We start from the raw sequence: 21,942 nt of genomic DNA, 5'->3' as shown, positions 1-21,942 counted from the left end.
AAGGGAGAGCAGGTTTCTGTGTAAGAATTCCCAGGATGAGTTAATATCAGGGACGGTAGATATAGGAGAACAGGCCTGAAGTGCAATGGCTGCTTGCAGTCACTGTCGATTTGCCTGAGTGAACTTCCAGACTCGCCGGCACTGAGACTGTTCTCTGAGAATGGCCAGATAGATGTTGACCTTCACAAGCACATGCTCAGATGAACCAATGGGAGCAGAGGAGGAGCAGGAGACATTGATGGGAAAGTTCGTCATAACCAAATCCAGAAGGAAGGATTTGCCATTGACAGAAATGCGGGTTGGAAAGTTTACAGATTAATTCAGTCCCACAGAGTCCTTTGGCCTTTGCTGAAATTCCACATCTTATGAGAGAGGTACCAGCACCCAGTAAATTGGCATGTTGGCAATTGAAATCACCTCGTGTGAGGATGAGAGAGTTGTGATCAGTGGTTAAAGGTGGTCCGTGTCACGTGAGAGATAGCTTTGTTGTTGGAGTCGTCACCGTTTGGAGGATGGTACAAGTTACAACACACAGGAAACAAGATGTGGGAGCAGAGGGGAAGTCACAATTTTTTTTGTGACTTCCTTGGTAGTCACAATCAATTGGGAGTTTTAAAGTGAAAAACCTTTCCTAATACTGTGAAGCACAAAGCACATTTAATGCATTTTAAAGCACATTTAACAATTGGTATATTTGCTGAGCACAATTGGTGCAAGGCCCAAAACTTGTATCAAGGGAGGCGCAAAGCGCCACTCCCTTATAAATGGGACAGTTTCCCCAGATGCAGCTTCAACATGGGGACTGAAAACTCGTTTCTCGGCTTCAACTGGACGAAATCGGCTGCAAATTTCAGAAGTAAATGCTTTGCACATCGAGGTAATATGTTCCAAATTTCACCAACGTTCGTTTCCTCATTCTTGAGTTTTATTACGAAAACCGTCGAATTCACGTTGGTGTCTGTCCGTCCGTCCATCCGTTTCCCCGCCCCAAAATGCGTTGGCGCTCATATCTCAAAGGCGATACTAGGCAGGTTCACTATGTTAACAAATATAATTTCGTCAAAATTTTGGGAGATTAGCAAAACTATACATTTTTGGAATACTCAAAGCATTGGGAAAACAAAAATGAATGTTGGCATTTGCACAGACACCTGCATGGCCGCCATTTTGGATTTTCAAAATGGCCGCCATAAAATACATATTTTGCGCTATCTCGGCTTCTAGTCAACCTAGAAACTTATTTAAATATGCTAATCCTATGTTTTCTGGGTCAAGGATTCCAATAAAGGCCTCAAAATAGTGCTCAGGATTATAGAAAAGCAACAAACAAAGAGAATTGAAAACAATATTGTCTTTATATTTGTGATATAACGGCATTACATAATACATGATTTTGCAAGTCCTTTGAAGTTATAGGTATGGGTTTATAAAGCAGGAAAGCAGCCTTGTTAGTATCAGATTGAACTATAAGTTCTATACACAGGATCTACTAGGTCTATACCATACAGGCATATGCTTTTACAGATCTTCATCACTGTCCTGAGTGTCATTTTCGCAAAGGTGTCTACGCAAATGCGAACCTTAATTTTTGGTTTCCTCATGCTCTGAATATTCCAAAAATGTATAGTTTTGCTAATCTCCAAAAATTTTGAAAGAAAAAAACATAGTGAACCTGACGATACATTGAAACGAGCTGAAACTTGGAATATACATCAGCCAATAGGTCTATCGAATGGCTTTTGAAACACGTTCAAAATCTGCGCTCATTAAGGGAGTCTACAGGGGGTGCATTACATATATATGTTAAAACCCACCAGTAAGTAAAGTTTTTTGAACTGTAAGAATCAAATTGGCGCCCCTTTATATGAACTTTTCTAGAGCATTACTTGGTTCCTCTTAAGAACACAAGGGTAGACCAGCATGCACACAAGGCTTTTTGAATGTCCCTTCTTTTCTATTATTTGGCATTTTCTACAAGCTGTGGAATGGAATGTCCCTTGTTTTCTAGAGTTTGCCGCACAGCACACACCATATAAAGGGACCTTTTCTATGCCCCTGACATTTTCCCCAAGAATGTAAATAGCATTCAAAGGAAGATCTCCCATAAAGTTGTCATGCATAAAATGGCATGTTCAAATCATAAACACATTCTTCATACTATTGATTTTCTTGCCTTCACCAATCGAGGCACCAAAATGGTAAAGCAATAAGTTAGAAACTACACAGAATCCTATAAGCAATATGAACGAGAGTTCTTGAACACCCACTCGTAAATGAGATTCACCTTTCCAGTGCAGGGTAGTTAGGGGAATTTTGCATATCTTATGGCAATGGTAGGTCTCCTCAGTTACCACGAGCAGATTGATCGTCTCCAAAGTGGAGATCATATGTGCCACGTCTTCAGGGCGCTTTCCCTCAACATTTATTCCATTGATCTGAAAGGCAGCAGGAAAATAAAAGTGCGAAAGAAGTTCAAAGACTAATTTGTAAGTAAAATGCAATATAAGGAGCGAGCTGTCAGGCATGTAATTTTTTGTATCGTCGAGACATTTGTGTCCATGTTCTCACATCCTGCTTTGCAACTTGTCCTCACAGCGCTCTTTTTACCTCTGCCACTGAAAGTGGATGGAGGTTATGTTTTCACCCCTGTCTGTCTGTCTGTTTGTCTGTCTGTCTGTCTGTCTGTCTGTTTGTCTGTCTGTCTGTCTGTTTGTCTGTCTGTTTGTCTGTCTGTTTGTCTGTTTGTCTGTTTGTCTGTCTGTCTGTGAACAGGATATCTCAAAAAGTTGTGGACAGACTCAGCCGAAATTTGGTGTGTGACAAGAACGAATCAATTCGATTTCGGTGAAGATCCGGATTTGGATACAAGAATTGTTTTAACTTTGAAGTGATTCTTCACCATTAAGAGAGCGGGCCAAAAACATTATACACTGTACAGCATGGTATTTCAAAAAGTTGTGGATGAGTTGTGACAAAACTAGGTGGATGAGTTCGTTCGACAACAAGAACAAGCCCATTCAATTTTGGTTCAGCTCCGGATCGAGATCTGGCTTTGGTTTCAACAGCGTGCAGCCGAGCTAGGTGTGAGGCAGGAGCACCAGCCCAGAGGGGAGCACAGTCACAGTAGATAATGTAAGGTTGTGCTTTGCAATTATTGCAGGTCAAAATATTACATGAAACAACAAGGAAAGAGTGGGGCAAAGGTGACTCAAAATCTCCTGATTTATGGCTCAAAACCAGGTGTCCCATCATTGCATTATTAGACAAAGATAAGTTCACAATAAAACTTCAGGCAAATGACATGCCATGTTTTCTTGGTGGGCATTAAAGATCCCAAGGTGACCTTCATGAAGAACACTGAAAGGATCAAGTTGTCATCCTAATGAACAAACTATGTGGAGCCACCATCACAGTGCCAGGGAATCCTGGATAGGGTAATCAAAAAAAGATCACTCGGCTTCATTGACAACAGTTTCAGTGCACGACAGAATGTCACAATATAAAAGTAAATCATGCTGTAGTGAGCGTTTCACCTTGATTATGTAAGCTCCATTCCACAGGCCAGCCTTTTCAGCTCGCCCCTTCACCTTCTTTACATAATGTTCCAGTTTGTCTTTGTTTGTGCACAAGGTGAAGCCGAAGCCTCTATGTCCTTTATCCAAGCAGCAAAGATATTGATGGTGGTTTGGGGAACAAGATTGAATTGCCTGATCGATGGAAAAAAAGGAAAAGCATTCATGACATCACACATAATCTGCTCAATCTATTTTTAATGCAGAGGTCGATGTTCATACATGTATTTGATGACAAAAAGGGCAGGAAGCCAAGAAGGTGGAAGCCAACAAACCACCGCGGTCAGCAAGCCAACATGCAAGCAGAGAAGGTGGAAGCCAACATACAAGCCAAGAAGGTGGAAGCCAACAAGGTTAACAAGCCAACATGCAAGCCAAGAAGGTGGAAGCCAACATACAAGCCAAGAAGGTGGAAGCCAACAAGGTTAACAAGCCATCATGCAAGCCAAGAAGGTGGAAGCCAACAAGGTTAACAAGCCAACATGCAAGCAAAGAAGGTGGAAGCCAACATACAAGCCAAGAAGGTGGAAGCCAACAAGGTTAACAAGCCAACATGCAAGCCAAGAAGGTGGAAGCCAACATACAAGCCAAGAAGGTGGAAGCCAACAAGGTTAACAAGCCAGCATGCAAGCCAAGAAGGAGGAAGCCAACAAGGTTAACAAGCCAACATACAAGCCAAGAAGGTGGAAGCCAACAAGGTTAACAAGCCAACATGCAAGCCAAGAAGATGGAAGCGAATGAGCAATCCAAGAAGATAGGAGCGAACTAGCAATCCAAGAAGGTGGAAGCCAACATACAAGCCAAGAAGGTGGAAGCCAACAAGGTTAACAAGCCAACATACAAGCCAAGAAGGTGGAAGCCAACAAGGTTAACAAGCCAACATGCAAGCCAAGAAGATAGGAGCGAACGAGCAATCCAAGAAGATAGAAGCCAACAGGCAATCCAAGAAGATAGGAGCGAACGAGCAATCCAAGAAGATAGAAGCCAACAGGCAATCCAAGAAGATAGGAGCGAACGAGCAATCCAAGAAGATAGAAGCCAACAGGCAATCCAAGAAGATAGGAGCGAACTAGCAATCCAAGAAGATAGGAGCCAACTAGCAATCAAAGAAGATAGGAGCCAACTAGCAATCCAAGAAGATAGAAGCCAACAGGCAATCCAAGAAGATAGGAGCGAACGAGCAATCCAAGAAGATAGAAGCCAACATGCAATCCAAGAAGATAGGAGCGAACTAGCAATCCAAGAAGATAGGAGCCAACTAGCAATCAAAGAAGATAGGAGCCAACTAGCAATCCAAGAAGATAGGAGCCAACATGCAATCCAAGAAGATAGGAGCCAACTAGCAATCCAAGAAGATAGAAGCCAACATGCAATCAAAGAAGATAGAAGCCAACATGCAAGCCAAGAAGATAGGAGCGAACAAGCAATTCAAGAAGATAGGAGCGAACTAGCAATCCAAGAAGATAGGAGCGAACTAGCAATCCAAGAAGATAGAAGCCAACAGGCAATCCAAGAAGATAGAAGCCAACATGCAATCCAAGAAGTTAGAAGCCAACATGCAATCCAAGAAGTTAGAAGCCAACAGGCAATCCAAGAAGATAGAAGCCAACATGCAATCCAAGAAGATAGAAGCCATCATGCAATCCAAGAAGATAGAAGCCAACATGCAATCCAAGAAGTTAGAAGCCAACATGCAATCCAAGAAGTTAGAAGCCAACATGCAATCAAAGAAGATAGAAGCCATCATGCAATCCAAGAAGATAGGAGCCAACTAGCAATCCAAGAAGATAGAAGCCAACTAGCAATCGAAGAAGATAGGAGCCAACTAGCAATCAAAGAAGATAGAAGCCAACTAGCAATCGAAGAAGTTAGAAGCCAACTAGCAATCCAAGAAGATAGAAGCCAACTAGCAATCGAAGAAGATAGGAGCCAACTAGCAATCAAAGAAGTTAGAAGCCAACATGCAATCCAAGAAGTTAGAAGCCAACTAGCAATCCAAGAAGATAGGAGCCAACTAGCAATCCAAGAAGATAGAAGCCAACATGCAATCCAAGAAGTTAGAAGCCAACATGCAATCCAAGAAGATAGAAGCCAACATGCAATCCAAGAAGATAGGAGCCAACTAGCAATCCAAGAAGATAGGAGCCAACTAGCAATCCAAGAAGATAGGAGCCAACTAGCAATCCAAGAAGATAGGAGCCAACTAGCAATCCAAGAAGATAGGAGCCAACTAGCAATCCAAGAAGATAGGAGCCAACTAGCAATCCAAGAAGATAGGAGCCAACTAGCAATCCAAGAAGATAGGAGCCAACTAGCAATCCAAGAAGATAGGAGCCAACTAGCAATCCAAGAAGATAGGAGCCAACTAGCAATCCAAGAAGATAGGAGCCAACGAGCAATCCAAGAAGATAGGAGCCAACATGCAATCCAAGAAGTTAGAAGCCAACATGCAATCCAAGAAGATAGGAGCCAACTAGCAATCCAAGAAGATAGAAGCCAACATGCAATCCAAGAAGGTGGAAGCCAACATGCAATCCAAGAAGATAGAAGCCAACATGCAATCCAAGAAGATAGGAGCCAACTAGCAATCCAAGAAGGTGGAAGCCAACATGCAATCCAAGAAGATAGAAGCCAACATGCAATCCAAGAAGATCAGCAAGCCAAAAAGGTGGAAGTCAACAAGGTCAGCAAGCCAACATTGATAAAAGGAATTATGCTGTCAAAAAATAACAGACACGAGTAGATGAGCCTGGCATTAGTTGGTGGACATTAAATATCCCATGGTGTCCTTCACGAAGGTTAGTCGAGTTATCGTCGGCACCCTGAACAAATTACAAAGTTCTGCGAGAACAGACAGAAAAAAAAAAACTGCAACAGTAGCACATCCGTACTCGCAGCAACAACTACATTGACGCAACCCTGCAGCCAGCTGCCGTATATGAGAAGAAAAGAAAGAAGAAGAAGAAGAAGCAGCCTGGACCCAACATATAACAATCAGTCAGATGACCTAAGGCTGTAGTGCCTCGACTCTATTGACAAAATAATCTTCAATAATTAGCTGTCCTAACATTCTTTAAGTCAAGTGGCAATTCCAGTTTATACATCCCACCAACCGTTCAGGTTGATGAGGAATCTCACATTTGTCTTTATCTATTTTTTTTACAACAAATGGATGAGTTTGTGTGTGTGTGTTTGAGGCATACTTTTTGTGTGTATTAATTACATACATCTATTAATTAATTATGTATTACATACTATTGTAATGTACCTTTTAACTATTTAGACTGCTGAGACCCCTTTCACGTTTGAAGACCCTTTAAGACCCCTCAGAACTTTAAGACCCCAAAGATCCCTAAAACACAGGGGATCCAAAAGTCCTCGAGGATCCAAAGCACCCAGAAGACCCAAAAGTCACGGAGGACCCAAAAGTCTTTAAGGACCCAAAAGACCCAGAAGGCCCAAACATTCCTGAGGACCTAAAAGACCCAGAAGACACAAAAGATCCTGAGGGCCCAAAAGACCCAGAAGAGCCAAAAGTTCCTGAGGACCCAAAAGACCCAGATGACCCAAAAGCACCGAAACCAAAAAGGCCTAGATGACCCAAAAGTACCCAAGGACCCAAAATACCCTGAAAACCCCAAAGACCCTGAGGACTCAAATGACCCAAAAGTCCCCAAGGACCCAAAAGACCCAAAAGTCCCCAAGGACCCAAAAGTCCCCGAGGACCCAAAATACCTAGATGACCCAAAAGTACCCAAAATACCCCGATTATCCCGAATATCCCAAAGACCAAAAAGACCCAAACGTCCCTGACAACCCAAAAGATCCAGAGGGCCCAATAGAACAAGAGGACTAAAAACACCCAGACCCAAACGACACTGAAGACCCAAAAGTCCTCGAGCACCCAAAAGACTCCAAGGACCCAAAAGAGTCAGAGTCTGGCAGACAGGTATGCTACAACGCGGTGAAGACCAATGAAGATTTGGTCCAATCTACCAATCGGCCCACTTGTTATGCTAAAGAGTCTCATCTCAAGGTATATGGAATCCCTCTCTGCTTTGGTCGGCTACTCTGTTGTTATTCGTGTTTTTATTTTAAGCTCAACGGCTTGGTGATTTGACTTTGGGATGCAATGAATTGTGAACTTAGAAACCATATAGCATCACAACAGTGTGGTGGAAAAGGTGCAAAGAAAGTCATAGTATTGGAATGAAAACACTTACCTTGTGAGATTTCTTAATTGGAGATTTGTCACACCTTTGAGAACACACACGCACACACACATGATTTTACGCCATGCTTTAATTCAACTTCATAAAGAGATGTATGAGCAAGGAGCACAAGTTGAGGCAGGATTTGACAATAATATCAGGAATGAAACATCGCAACAAAACATCGTTTCAATAAACAACAATTGGAATACATTTACATTGTTGAAAAATAAATGTTAAATTTAGGAATTTTCATCTTCCCACCAAACCTTTCATATACTCACTGGACAATTGTCATATATTTGCACCACCTTAGCAGAAATACAGCCATTAATTACAACAGTCAATGTAAAAACAGATCGTATCAACCAAAGGTCCAGTGAGCTTATTTCCAATCCAAGCAAAATGATGAAATCCATTGTTTCTACTGATGTCAAGTCTTTCCGCTTTTCAAAACGCCTGATCTCTGACTATCAATTTGGATTAAATTCTGGTCACTCAAGCAATGAGTCTGGCATCCTGCACTGTTTGTCAAGCTCAATTCTGGTGGCATACAAAGTTACCTTCCTACCTTTGCTTTCTTACTTCGTCCACTTGCACAGTCAATGTGATGTTATGAATGGAACGCTCTCCTTCTCTCTCCTCTCCCAGTGGAGGCTTGAGGTCCCCAAGGTGTGTGTTGGGCCCAGGCGTGTTCCTCCACTTCATAAATGACCACTCTGATGCTCTTGGAAACACTCTCTGCCTCTTTGCAAATGACTCCATTTGTGTTGTACAATAACCCAATATGGTTGCCAGACCACGTGACCGATGACATCATAAATTTACATTGTCTAAGATAATTGTTCCGTAGATCATGCTCAGGAAATTTCAAAATGATCGGACTATGGTGAAAATTCCGTGTCCATCGGACCAACAGTTGCAGAGAGAAAAAAAATCATACTGATTGAATAAAGCATTGTACTTGTCGAATTATGACGTCATAATGAAGGCATCGAAGACATCATCATTAACATATCCTATTCCCCATGGGGAGTACTTGACAATGAGCAATGTTTAATTATTTCCCATTGAGCGGTTTCGGAGATGTCGAGGTGCAATGATTTTCCAAGATGGCGGCCATACCACGTGACATATGACGTCATAATTATCGCTAAAAAAATGTTCTGCAGGCGGTGGAGCTCCTATGATGCAAAATTTCGTGACAATCAGACCAATGGTTGCCGAAAAAATGAATTTAAAACATGCAGACACGAACGACATATGTAAGTACCCATGGCATACGTACGACACAAGCAAATGATCGCTTAACCCCGCTTTTCACTTCCTGAGTGCAGGATAAATCAAATCAAAAGATTCTATCTTTGGGCAACGTAAATGTTTCGACAAATACAGCATACCTGACATAAAACAGCATGTAGGCCTTTTGTTTCAGTACAGTCGTGATTTTTACTTCCTTTACATCTTCATTCTTCTTCATATACCAGGCTCGATTACTTCCCTGCAAGAGCAATTATTGCAATACTAATGAGTACAAAGGAAACAGAAAAAGAGCAATCAGCATTTAACAAAATTAAAACGATGTCAAAAAGGTTTGACAAATATTGATATCTTTGGTGAGTTAGCATTAAGCTGTCTATGAGATTATCTGGATCAGAAAGCAGAAAATTCCAAGAGTGTTTCAATATTGATTGATTGCACGGCACTACACACACCCACAAACTAATTCCGGCAGATGGGAGGCCAAGTTCAACACTGATCTGAGGGACGGCGCACACACACTGACACTGATGAATCACCCTGCCTGCGAAACACCAGGATGACAGTTTATAGCGTCATTGGCGTGTGTGTGTGTGTAACCTTTCTCAGAGATGGCTGAACGGATCTTCCATCAAATTTTCAGAGGTTCATCAGTGAATGTCGTGGAGTGTTTTAGGCAAAAATAAATTTGATAATTTTGAAAAAAAAAGTTCGATTCAGTATTTTTATATTGTTGCGGATATGAGGACTCTATTTTTTTTATTGTGTGCTTTATTATTATTATTATTATTGTTTATTCTGCGCCTCCTGCCTCCGGAGTTGTGTAAAGATAAAAAGGGCGTCTCGGTAGTTATTCCATAAACACCACATTGCAGGACCCGATAAAACCCTTGTTCAGTAGCTTATATCTTATTATGTGTCTTAGGGTAAGGCTGTGTCTCCCATTAATTTAAATACTCCATTGCACCGAGTGAAATAAGAGTAGATTCCCTTCATTCCCATTCCCAAAACCTCCATTTCCCCTTTCGTCATTGCCAGGCCTCAATTGCCATTGCCAATTACATCCCCTCCAATTGCCGCCATTGACCACGAGGCAGGGTCGGAGAAGAAGGGCGTGTCTCCACCTCGTCATAGAGGGGAGGAGTGAGCCAGCCCCGAACAACCAACCGAGCACGAGGGGTTTGGTTTGAGAGGGCGGAGGAAGAGCGTTTGGGGGAGGTTCGCAAAGGTTAAGGGGCGGGGCCTATATAACCCGCCACGGGAAGCTCCCAAGAGCAGACGAGAGATAAGTCCAGCAGATGAGTCCAAGGCTGAGCTGAGCTGCGTGGTAAGGGACAAAGGAAAGAGCTGGGTCGTCAGAGCAGTTGCGCTTTTACTGAGTCCAAGGAAAGAGCTGGGTCGTCAGAGCAGTTGCGCTTTTACTGAGTCCAAGGAAAGAGCTGGGTCGTCAGAGCAGTTGCGCTTTTACTGAGTCCAAGGAAAGAGCTGGGTCGTCAGAGAGATGCGCTGTTACTGAGACGAGAGATAAGTCCAAGAGATGAGTCCAAGAGATGAGTCCAAGAGAGACGAGTACAAAGCAAAGAGCTGGGTCGTCAGCAGAGATGCGCTTTTACTGAGACGAGGAGATGAGTCTGAAAAGAAAGGTCCATGACAAGAGCTGAGTTGGTCGTCAGGGGTGGTCAGTGGTTGCGTTGAGTGGTTGCGTTGGAGAAAGAGTGGTTGGACAAAGAAAGAGAGAGGAGAGAACCCGTCACGCCAGACCTCCCACCAGCGTGTCGGCTCCGACCGTGATCCGACCCGTGATCCGACCCGTGATCCCGCGCACACGACAGGATCGGTGGCATCAGCGGCCGTCGAGGTCCAGCCCGACGTCCCTTGCGGGATCGAGCTCCAGCCAGCTCCGTGCCGTCCACCCCCTCCAGCCACACACCTCCTTCCAGCCAATCCACTCTGCAATTCTCCGTGTGAGTCGTCTTTGTTTGTTCTGTCCTGGGTAGGTAATTAAGCTTGTATAAGGAATTCACTGTGTCACCTGCGTCTCATGTCCCTGTACATAATCGTGACTGCTCCTTTTTGCTTGTGTGTGTAAATAGTAATAAATCCCGTTACTCTTCTGTACGTCTTCTTCCTCTTTGCATTCGGTCGCTTTAGAGTTTTCCAGATTGAGTAGCTGTGGCGCGATACGGCCAACGTTCAGGGTGAATCGGGTTTTAGTCGGGGAATAACTGTTCGGCCGCGGTTACACCACCGCTCGGTAAAAATAACATCTAATCCGCGGACCGTAACAAATTGGTGTCGGGGAGTGAGATACGAGGCCCGAAGCGCGCTTAACGCGCTCAAAATTACGAGCTGCTGAAAATTTGTGTTTTAAAGCAAAACCCCAATTTTGAAATCGCGCCATGGCTGGTCAAGGCGACGGGATGCCGGTGGGAGAGATAGACGGGGTGGAATCGACCCAGGACCTCGGGGAAATGTATATGGAGGATGTGGTTGAGGGGGTATCAGGTGCACAAAATGGCGCTCTCGCGCACGAGGTTTCAGGCGTGCAAAATGGCGCCTTTGCGCAAGCGGTTACAGCGGCACCAAATCTAGCCGCGCCCGTGACCATAGCAGCGCCGCTGGGGGATTCGGACCTTTTTATGTTACAAATGGGGGCCCTTATGGACAGGCTAGAAGCCAAAATGGGGAACCGGATGGAGGCTCAGAATGAGCAAATGAGGGCTAATAGTGAGCGATTGGAGGGCCAAATGGGGGTAATGAGGGACGGAGCGAGGGCTGATAGTGAGCGATTGGGGGGCGAAATGGGGGGCAAAATGGGAGAAATGGGGGAACGGCTAGAAGCTAAATTTGAGGGGCTAGACAATAATTTTAAGGGATTAGACAAGAAATTTGAGGGGTTAGACAACGGAATAAAAGAGGTAAGGAAAGGGTTAACGGGGGTGGAAAATAGAATGGCTGCCCAGGAGAATCAGTTAGAGGGGGTGAAAAATGGGTTAATGGGGTTAGAAAATAGGATGGAAGACAAATTGCGGGAAATAGGGGAGCAATCCGCCCGGGAAATCGAACAGATGGGGAACCAGATAGAGGAGGTGAAAATCGGGTTAGAAAGTAAATTGGATGCTCAGAGGGATGAATTGGGACAGATGAGGGTGGCATCTACAAAAGAGATGGAAGAGATTAAGGAGGAGATACGACGAGGTGTAAGTGAGGAGGTCTCGGGGGTACGCGAGGAGGTAAAGCGAGGCGAAAAGCGTATAGAGAAAGAGGTGAGGAATAATACGGCTAGGTTACAGGGGGGCATAGAGGGTCTGACGAAGGGAGTAGAACAGCTGACAGTGGGACAAAAGGAACTCGTGGACCAAGTGGAAAAGAACACGGCAATAATCGGGGGGTTAAAAGCGACACAAAAAGACATTAAAAACGAATTAATAGTGACACAGAAGGAATGTCAGATGGTACATGAGGGGTTGACGAAGAAGTTGGAAGAGGTGACAGAAGTAATGGAGACGAAGGACCGAGAGGTGAGGACGCACATAGAAACGGTTAAAGTGGCGTTAGAGGAAGAGATAGAGGGGGCGCACAGGGAGATGAAGGAGGTAAAGCAAAAATTAGAGGAAGTGGAAGAAGAGGTGAGTGAAATTAAGAAGAGACGGACAGAAACTAAGAGAGAAATACAGGAGGAGGTGATGGAATATGTACAAGGTCGGTGCTCAACTCATAATGTGTGCTCACTAACCAAATAAAGAGTTTGCAGGTGGCGAAGGAGGTGTGGAGACGAGGTGCCAAGGTGAGTGGCGATATACGTGGAAATGTATATGATGTGAGGGGAGCTTCAGTCGGCTTGGGGGTTGATTCGGATCCGGGTGTTCGTGAGAGGCCGTTGGTGAAGTGTGCGACAGGTATGGTGTGCGAAAGAGGAGGTGTGCGAGAATGTCTGACTCTGGGGTGTGTGAGGAAAAAGTGCGCGCCGAGGAGTGAGTGTGCTGTCGAGAGTGAGTCGGTCGTAGCGCGTGTGCGAGGGAGCACATGGAAGCGCGTAGTGAGGAGTGTTACAGAGGATGTAACGGGAGAGTGTGCTGTCGCGAGTGAGTTGGTCGAAGCGCGTGTGCGAGGGGGCACATGGAAGCGCGGTGTGGTGAGTGTTACAGAGGATGTAACGAGAGAGTGTACACCTGTGGTGAGTGTTACGGAAGAAGTAACGGGAGAGTGTGCGCAAGAGGATGCGCGAGAAAGGTGTGTAACGGACAGGTGCATGGGGAAAGAGTGCGCTGTCAAGAGTGAGGGAGAATGCACACCTGTGGTGAGTGTTACAGAGGGTGTAACGGAAGAGTGTGCATGAGAAAGGTGTGTAACGGACAGGTGCATGAGGAAAGAGTGCGCTGTCGAGAGTAAGGGTGAGTGCGCTGTCAAGAGTGGTGGTGGAAGTAGTGCGAGTGACACGGAGCGTGAGTTGGTTGTGACAGGTGAGAGAGGATGTCCACCTGGAATGGAAGGATGCACACCTGGAATGGTAGAGCGTGTGTGGGAATGCACACTGGAATTGGTCGTGAGGCACGTGGTAGGGTGTGCGAGTGAGAGCACACCTGTGATTGTCACAGAGGAGGTGACCGAGAAGGGGGCGCGAAGAGGTGTGTTGGTGAGGTGTGCGAACGACGAATGTGTGCCAAGGTGTTCGGTGGTCAGGTGTGTGACCAAGTCTGTGAGCGGAATGAGTGTACCTGGGTGTGTTAGAGAAGGTGCAATGACGAGGAGCATGGGAACAGCTGGATGTATGAGCAAGGAACGGGCTACGGGGTGTAAGCATGCAGGTGAGGCATCGACGGTAACCGGGTTAGCGGTTAGAGCGACTTATAGCCGAATTGGGCCCTCGGTGCGCGTCGGGCAGCTTCGCGTGCCGCGAGGACCAGCGGGGATCCGAACCACGGCAGGTTCGAAAGGACCGCCGTACGTGATCCACGCTGGGCCGCGCTTGGAACGGCCGCGTCCGTGCTCCGCTAGGCGGAACGGGCAGCCCGATAGGAAGGGTCGTCATGGCGACCCCTTTTTGTTGAAGCGTTCCGGCAGGTCGAGATCGGGACATTGGATGGCGCCGTGCCGAGGTGGTGCGTGGGATCTCGGCCCGGGTAAGCCCCCGTCCCTGCACCGAATGCGGGACGTATCCAGCCGCTGGCACAAAACAACCCGCATTCATTGCTCGGCTTTACGAAGCCGGGCTGTAGAAGTGAATTGGCGCACCGAGAGGCACTAGTAAGTAGACTGTGATGACGAGGATAGTGTTTTGGCCCCGAAATTAGAAAAACAAAATTTGATGATTGGCAAAGGATTGGCAGAGTGATGATTGGTAATGGTACAGTGATTGGCAGATGATTGGCAAATTTTTGATTTGTTGGATTTGGTGAGCAAAAATGGTAGTGAGAGATGCCCCGCTGTGGTGGGATGGCAACTCTGTCATCCCTCACAGAAGGGGGGCAAAGGAGCACTAGTCTTATGGGGTTGATGGCAGTGAAATCTAGCCCGGGTGGGTTTGGATAATGTGTAGGGCCCTAGAGATTGACATTAGGTAACGTTAAGGTTAGGTAGCTACATTGGACAGGTAGCTGGGGACATAGGTAGATTAGTGTGGATGATAATGACGTGGGAGCGCAATAGTTTAAAGGGGCGACTGGGAAGCGCAAGTTTCAGAGGGGAGTAGTTAGATGAGATGATGCCGTGTGTTTGAGGATTGGAAGTGTATTGTGAAAAGTGTATGGTGAACAGGTGCGATTGAACAGGTGTGATTGCACAGGTGTGCAACTGAACAGGTGAATGGAGCAGTGTTTGAGTGATGGTAATGGTGAGGTGTGTTGTGTTGACCAACTGGTCCAGGAAGAGGAGGAAGGTGCAGGTGGCACCAGGTGTGAGTGCACAGGTGTGCACCAACAGGTGTGTGGAATACATGGCGTGTGGAATATATGGAGTATTGGAATGGATGGTCGTGGAGTGAGTATGATGGAAATTGTGGAGTGGAGTGGATGGTGCGAAGGTGTGAATGGGGGAAGAATGGACCCCCATCACGAATACCCAGGGCGGGTAGTGTAAGTGTTAGGTAGAGGGTACAGGTAAATTGTGGTTGGATATTGGCATCTGTGGTGCGAGGTGAAAGAATGGTATTTGGATGGGTGCATTAGTGTTGTGGAAATGGCTGGGCGTGTAGCCTGTTAGTGTGTGTAGTTGGTTTGGGCACTCCACCACTGTGAGGATGTCGGCCAGGTGAGGCCGCAGGTGGGCTCTGGGAGCCGGTAGTTGTTGTGGATGGGGCCTGAGGATCCGGAGGACGGACCCAGGTAGCCCAGTGCCAGAGGGCACCGAGTGGGGTGACAGAGCCAGGAGGGGCCTTCCCCAGTTAGTTAGGTTAGGGTGAGGAGCTAGGTAAGCTCGGGTGGCAACTACAGTGGTGGAGGTGTGCAGGTGGGTAGACCTGCTGGGAGAGCTACACGTCACAGCCCAGAAATTGTGCAAGGGCACCGGGAGATGAATCGGGGGAGTGAGACCCCAAATTGAGCAGCACTACAGTTTGGTCAATGGGAATTGGTTTTTAGAACCCATAGTGTAAGTTGGCCAATGGATTGGCAGGGAAAGACCCCGGGTAGAGTAAAGAGTGTTAAAGTCATTTAGAAAGTAATTAGGATGAAGGATCTCCTCGCACCATCTGCATCCACTCACCTGAGATGACGTACCTCCATACCATGCCAGGTTGTTTTGAATATTTTTGATGCAAATGTTTTGGATTGTGAGACGCATCATGACGTGGGTGTGACATTGTGCTTGATGTTCCATCTCGTCCTCCTTATGAGGATTGATGACGAATTGGGTGATGGCAAATTTTGGATAGTGGGATTGTGAAGACGAATTTGGTATAAGGGAAATATGGGAAGACGTGACGATAGCGACGAATTTGTAAATGTGTAGATTTTGTAAATATGGGGTAAGGGCAAGTGTAATGTAGGTGACAGGGGGGGGGGGGGGGGTGACGTACGGTAGGGACGAGCTTTCTCATCTCGCTCTCCGTATGCATTTCGCCTTGCGTTGCCTTATTGATGTGTACCCTTGTGACCTTACCCCTCGCTCATTTGTCTTTCCCCTTTTGTCTCCCACATGACCTGTGCGCCATTGGGCGCCGAGGGGAGCGTGCGTGAGTCGGCCATTGTGCGCCCGGAACTCTCAGAACCAGCTGTCTGCATCGATGCACCACATGATGGACCACATGTCTGTGGCCGAGCACCACTTATGGACCCCATGGGTTGGGGCATGGCCCCTCTGCTGGAACCGGCCATGAGGGCCCGAAATCTTGCTGGCGGACCTTGGCCACAGGGCACCGATGCTCCACAGGTGAACCACACGTAGTCGGCCTGGTGGGCCATAAATAAATAAAAAGGACACGTTGGGTGCAAGTTTTAATACAAATAGGCCGCCAGCAAAGACAATGACAACAACTGGAAGAAATAATAATAGCCAGCAGAGGGAGCCGAAGAGCAAGAGATCACCTGCAGGGTTAGGGGTTGTTGTTTTTATTTTCATTGAACAATGGTGACTGCACCGATTGGTGCTTGGGGGTGTATTGGTGCGTTTTTGGGTGCTTTCATGGTGCGTCGATGCAGAGCAGACTGTCTCCCCCCCCAGAAAGAACAATCACAGGTCCTGGGTTAGTCTTGTAAATAAAAGTAGCGTCAATTGTAAATAATGCTCCCCACCGTCAATGTATAGTTTGAAGACCATTCCGCAATTCGGTTAACTGTGGGCGTAAGTCTGTTAGGCAGGGTGCAATGGAGCAGCGGGACACATTTATTTATGTTTTAAAACTGTCGCACTCAGGGTCAGGTTAAAAGTAGAGGGAACTACACCTACGTGTCACACTAAATAAAAGTTGTAGGCCCGGGACGTGCCTAAGAGGAGGAGGGTGCAGTGTTGCGGATATGAGGACTGTATTTTTTTATTGCGTGCTTTATTATTATTATTGTTTATTCTGCGCCTCCTGCCTCCGGAGTTGTGTAAAGATAAAAAGGGCGTCTCGGTAGTTATTCCATAAACACCACATTGCAGGACCCGATAAAACCCTTGTTCAGTAGCTTATATCTTATTATGTGTCTTAGGGTAAGGCTGTGTCTCCCATTAATTTAAATATTCCATTGCACCGAGTGAAATAAGAGTAGCTTCCCTTCATTCCCATTCCCAAAACCTCCATTTCCCCTTTCGTCATTGCCAGGCCTCAATTGCCATTGCCAATTCCATCCCCTCCAATTGCCGCCATTGACCACGAGGCAGGGTCAGAGAAGAAGGGCGTGTCTCCACCTCGTCATAGAGGGGAGGAGTGAGCCAGCCCCGAACAACCAACCGAGCACGAGGGGTTTGGTTTGAGAGGGCGGAGGAAGAGCGTTTGGGGGAGGTTCGCAAAGGTTGAGACGGGGCCTATATAACCCGCCACGGGAAGCTCCCAAGAGCAGACGAGAGATAAGTCCAGCAGATGAGTCCAAGGCTGAGCTGAGCTGCGTGGTAAGGGACAAAGGAAAGAGCTGGGTCGTCAGAGCAGTTGCGCTTTTACTGAGTCCAAGGAAAGAGCTGGGTCGTCAGAGCAGTTGCGCTTTTACTGAGTCCAAGGAAAGAGCTGGGTCGTCAGAGCAGTTGCGCTTTTACTGAGTCCAAGGAAAGAGCTGGGTCGTCAGAGAGATGCGCTGTTACTGAGACGAGAGATAAGTCCAAGAGATGAGTCCAAGAGAGACAAGTACAAAGCAAAGAGCTGGGTCGTCAGCAGAGATGCGCTTTTACTGAGACGAGGAGATGAGTCTGAAAAGAGAGGTCCATGACAAGAGCTGAGTTGGTCGTCAGGGGTGGTCAGTGGTTGCGTTGAGTGGTTGCGTTGGAGAAAGAGTGGTTGGACAAAGAAAGAGAGAGGAGAGAACCCGTCACGCCAGACCCCCCACCAGCGCGTCGGCTCCGACCATGATCCGACCCGTGATCCGACCCGTGATCCCGCGCATACGACAGGATCGGTGGCATCAGCGGCCGTCGAGGTCCAGCCCGACGTCCCGTGCGGGATCGAGCTCCAGCCAGCTCCGTGCCGTCCTCCCCCTCCAGCCACACACCTCCTTCCAGCCAATCCACTCTGCAATTCCCCGTGTGAGTCGTCTTTGTTTGTTCTGTCCTGGGTAGGTAATTAAGCTTGTATAAGGAATTCACTGTGTCACCTGCGTCTCATGTCCCTGTACATAATCGTGACTGCTCCTTTTTGCTTGTGTGTGTAAATAGTAATAAATCCCGTTACTCTTCTGTACGTCTTCTTCCTCTTTGCATTCGGTCGCTTTAGAGTTTTCCAGATTGAGTAGCTGTGGCGCGATACGGCCAACGTTCAGGGTGAATCGGGTTTTAGTCGGGGAATAACTGTTCGGCCGCGGTTACACCACCGCTCGGTAAAAATAACATCTAATCCGCGGACCGTAACAATATATATATATATATATATATATATATATATATATATATATATATCTCTCTCTCTATATATATATATATATATATATATATACACTACATGGTCAAAAGTATGTTTACACCCAAGTATCACGCCTGTTTGTGCTAGTCGAACACCTAATTACAAAATCATGGGTTGGACCCCCTTTGCTGCTATAACAGCCTCCAGTCTTCTGGGAAGACTTTCGACTATATGTTGGAACATTGCTGCGGGGATTTGCTTCCATTCAGCCACAAGAGCGTTAGTGAGGTCGGGCACTGATATTGGGCGATTAGGCCTGGCTCACAGTCGGCATTCCAATTCATCCCAAAGGTGTTTGATGGGGTCGAGGTCAGGGCTCTGTGCAGGCCAGTCAAGTTCTTCCACACGGATCTCGACAAACCATTTCTGTATGGACTTCGCTTTGTGCACTGGGGCATTGTCATGCTGAAACAGGAAAGAGCCTTCCCCAAAACTGTTGCTACAAATTTGGAAGCACACAATTGTCTAGAATGTCATTGTATACTGTAGCGTTAAGATTCCACTTCACTGGAACTAAGGGGCCCAGCCCGAACCATGAAAAACAGCCCCAGACCATTATTCCTCCTCCACCAAACTTTAAAGGTGGCACTATACATTTGGGCAGGTGGCGTTCTCCTGGCATCCACCAAACCCAGATTCATCCCGCAGAGTGCCAGATGGTGAAGTGTGATTCATCACTCCCGAGAACGCATTTCCACTGCTCCAGAGTCCAATGGCGGCAAGCTTTACACCACTGCAGCCGATGCTTGGCATTGCGCATGGTTATCTTAGGCTTTTGCGCGGCTGCTCGGACATGGAAACCCATTTCATGAAGCTCCTGACGACCAGTTGTTGTGCTGACGTTGCTTTCAGAGGCAGATTGGAACTCAGTAGTGAGTGTTGCACCGAGGACAGACGATTTTTACATGCTTCAGCACTCCGCGGTCCCATTCTGTGAGCTTGTGTGGCCTACCACTTTGTGGCTGAGCTGATGTTGCTTCTAGACGTTTCCACTTCACAATAACAGCACTTACAATTGACCGGGGCAGCTCTTACAGGGCAAAAACTTGACGAACTGACTTGTTGGAAAGGTGGCATCCAATGATGGTGCCACGTTGAAAGTCACTGAGCTCTTAAGCTCGGCCCAATCGACTTCAAAATGTTTGTCGATGGAGAATGCATGGCTGTGTGCTTGATAATATATACCTGTCAGCAATGGGTGTGGCTGAAACAGCCAAATCCACTAATTATAATGGGGGTCTGCATACTTTTGGCCATGTAATGCAAATATGTACAGTATATATATATATATATATATATATATATATATATATATATATATATATATATATATATATATATATATATATATATATATCCAAATATATGTGCAGTTCTCCAGCTTTCAATGAGCGCAAGTAATGACGTCACTGCCATGTACATACGCTCTGCCTGTCAAGCTCTCAAGAGAACCCTCTGACAGAGCAGAATTTTGATCTTAGTTCAGATACTGTCATAAGTGTATGTAAAACTCTCAGTTACCGACCTGGTTTCGCCCTTTTGGGGCTCATCAGGGCAACGCAGTGAGTACTGCATACACTTATGACTCTGAAAACCTTTCGGTTATATACCAGTCAGTATGCGATTTCATACCATCAGTAGTGAACCGCCATTAAGGTATCCCATCCAGCTATGCTGTACCTTAATGGGAGCGATAAGTGCCATCTGCCACATGGCACATTACCTCTGGTATCCACTCATTATATGGAATCCCCTGGATGCAGCCGGGAGCAAACCAATCCAAATATATGTGCAGTTCTCCAGCTTTCAATGAGCGCAAGTAATGACGTCACTGCCATGTACATACGCTCTGCCTGTCAAGCTCTCAAGAGAACCCTCTGACAGAGCAGAATTTTGATCTTAGTTCAGATACTGTCATAAGTGTATGTAAAACTCAAACCTAACCCATTACTTGCGCTCATTGAAAGCTGGAGAACTGCACATATATTTGGATTGGTTTGCTCCCGGCTGCATCCAGGGGATTCCATATAATGAGTGGATACCAGAGGTAATGTGCCATGTGGCAGATGGCACTTATCGCTCCCATTAAGGTACAGCACAGCTGGATGGGATACCTTAATGGCGGTTCACTACTGATGGTATGAAATCGCATACTGACTGATATATATATACATACATATATATATATATATATATATATATATATATATATATATATATATATATTAATTGTAAAGATACAGGTGCACACAAAATAGTTTAATTTGAACCGAATTAAATAATTAAACTATCACAGAACATGGTTATACGAGCTGTTGAGAAGGACAGTACTTAAGTGGCCATCATAGACGGGCCCTTCAGCTAGTGATTATAATGGATGCAAGTGGACATATTTATATTGCACATTTATGTGCCACCTTGTTCTTCTATGAGCCAGGCCTTTGTGTACAAAATAATAATAATAAGGGGACAGAAGCATGTTATCTTCCCATCAACGTAAACATCTATGACAGCTATACCTTGACATATGAGAGATAACTGCCCGATGTGCAGTCTTCGCCAGTGTAAACAATGACGGCGTAAAGCTTGTACATCAGTTTGGCCTTGCAGGGGTGTGTTAGGTATGGCCGCAGGTCCAACTCTTTGGAGAACTTAACATTCTGAAAGGGAAGGAAAAACAGGAACACTTTAGGAAATGTTGTGTCATGCCACCCTGGTATGTATGCATTTGCCTTCCAATAATAAACTGAATCTCCTGCTTTGAAAAAAGGCAAAAGTATAACTGTCTCCTGTATCCTGGAACTCAAACTATGTACTGAAAACATACTGTTTCTACTATATGAACTATTTCCAAACAGAGGGGAATTTTGCATAGTGCTGCCTTTCCATAGCTTGCCCTTCAGCGCCCATCCCAGTTGCCTGGAGGGAATTAGAAGACAAAACATAGTGAGGCCTGGTACAATATGTACACCAGACAAGAAGCAGAAGTAAAATGACCTCCTCTCAAAGTGAAAAATGAGTCAGCTGGGTTTTTATTGACAACCCATTGTTGAGAGTGTAACTCTCATCAAACTTCCAGAAGCTTATAATCCAAATCTCCTGTGATTTCTCATGGGATCTAATAATATCCTCATCAGATTCTCATGAGGTTTCATGAGATATGCATCTGAGATTTTGTAAACAAAGTCTCGATGTATTCCATTGTGCCTAATTTTCACTACTTCCATTGTGGCCAACATATAATTAACCTTGTCAATCTTCCCGTTGACGGACTTGTCAAAACGCTTGAGCACCAAGGTCAGAACGTTCGGCGGATCGTGGATGGAGTGAGCGTGATAATCATACTTTGCATCACAACTGCAAAAGAAAAATA

The sequence above is a fragment of the Myxine glutinosa genome, chromosome 7 (assembly GCF_964187855.1).
Source record: "Myxine glutinosa chromosome 7, kmMyxGlut1.1, whole genome shotgun sequence".
Lineage (NCBI taxonomy): Eukaryota > Metazoa > Chordata > Myxini > Myxiniformes > Myxinidae > Myxine > Myxine glutinosa.
This window is presented reverse-complemented; position numbering follows the sequence as displayed.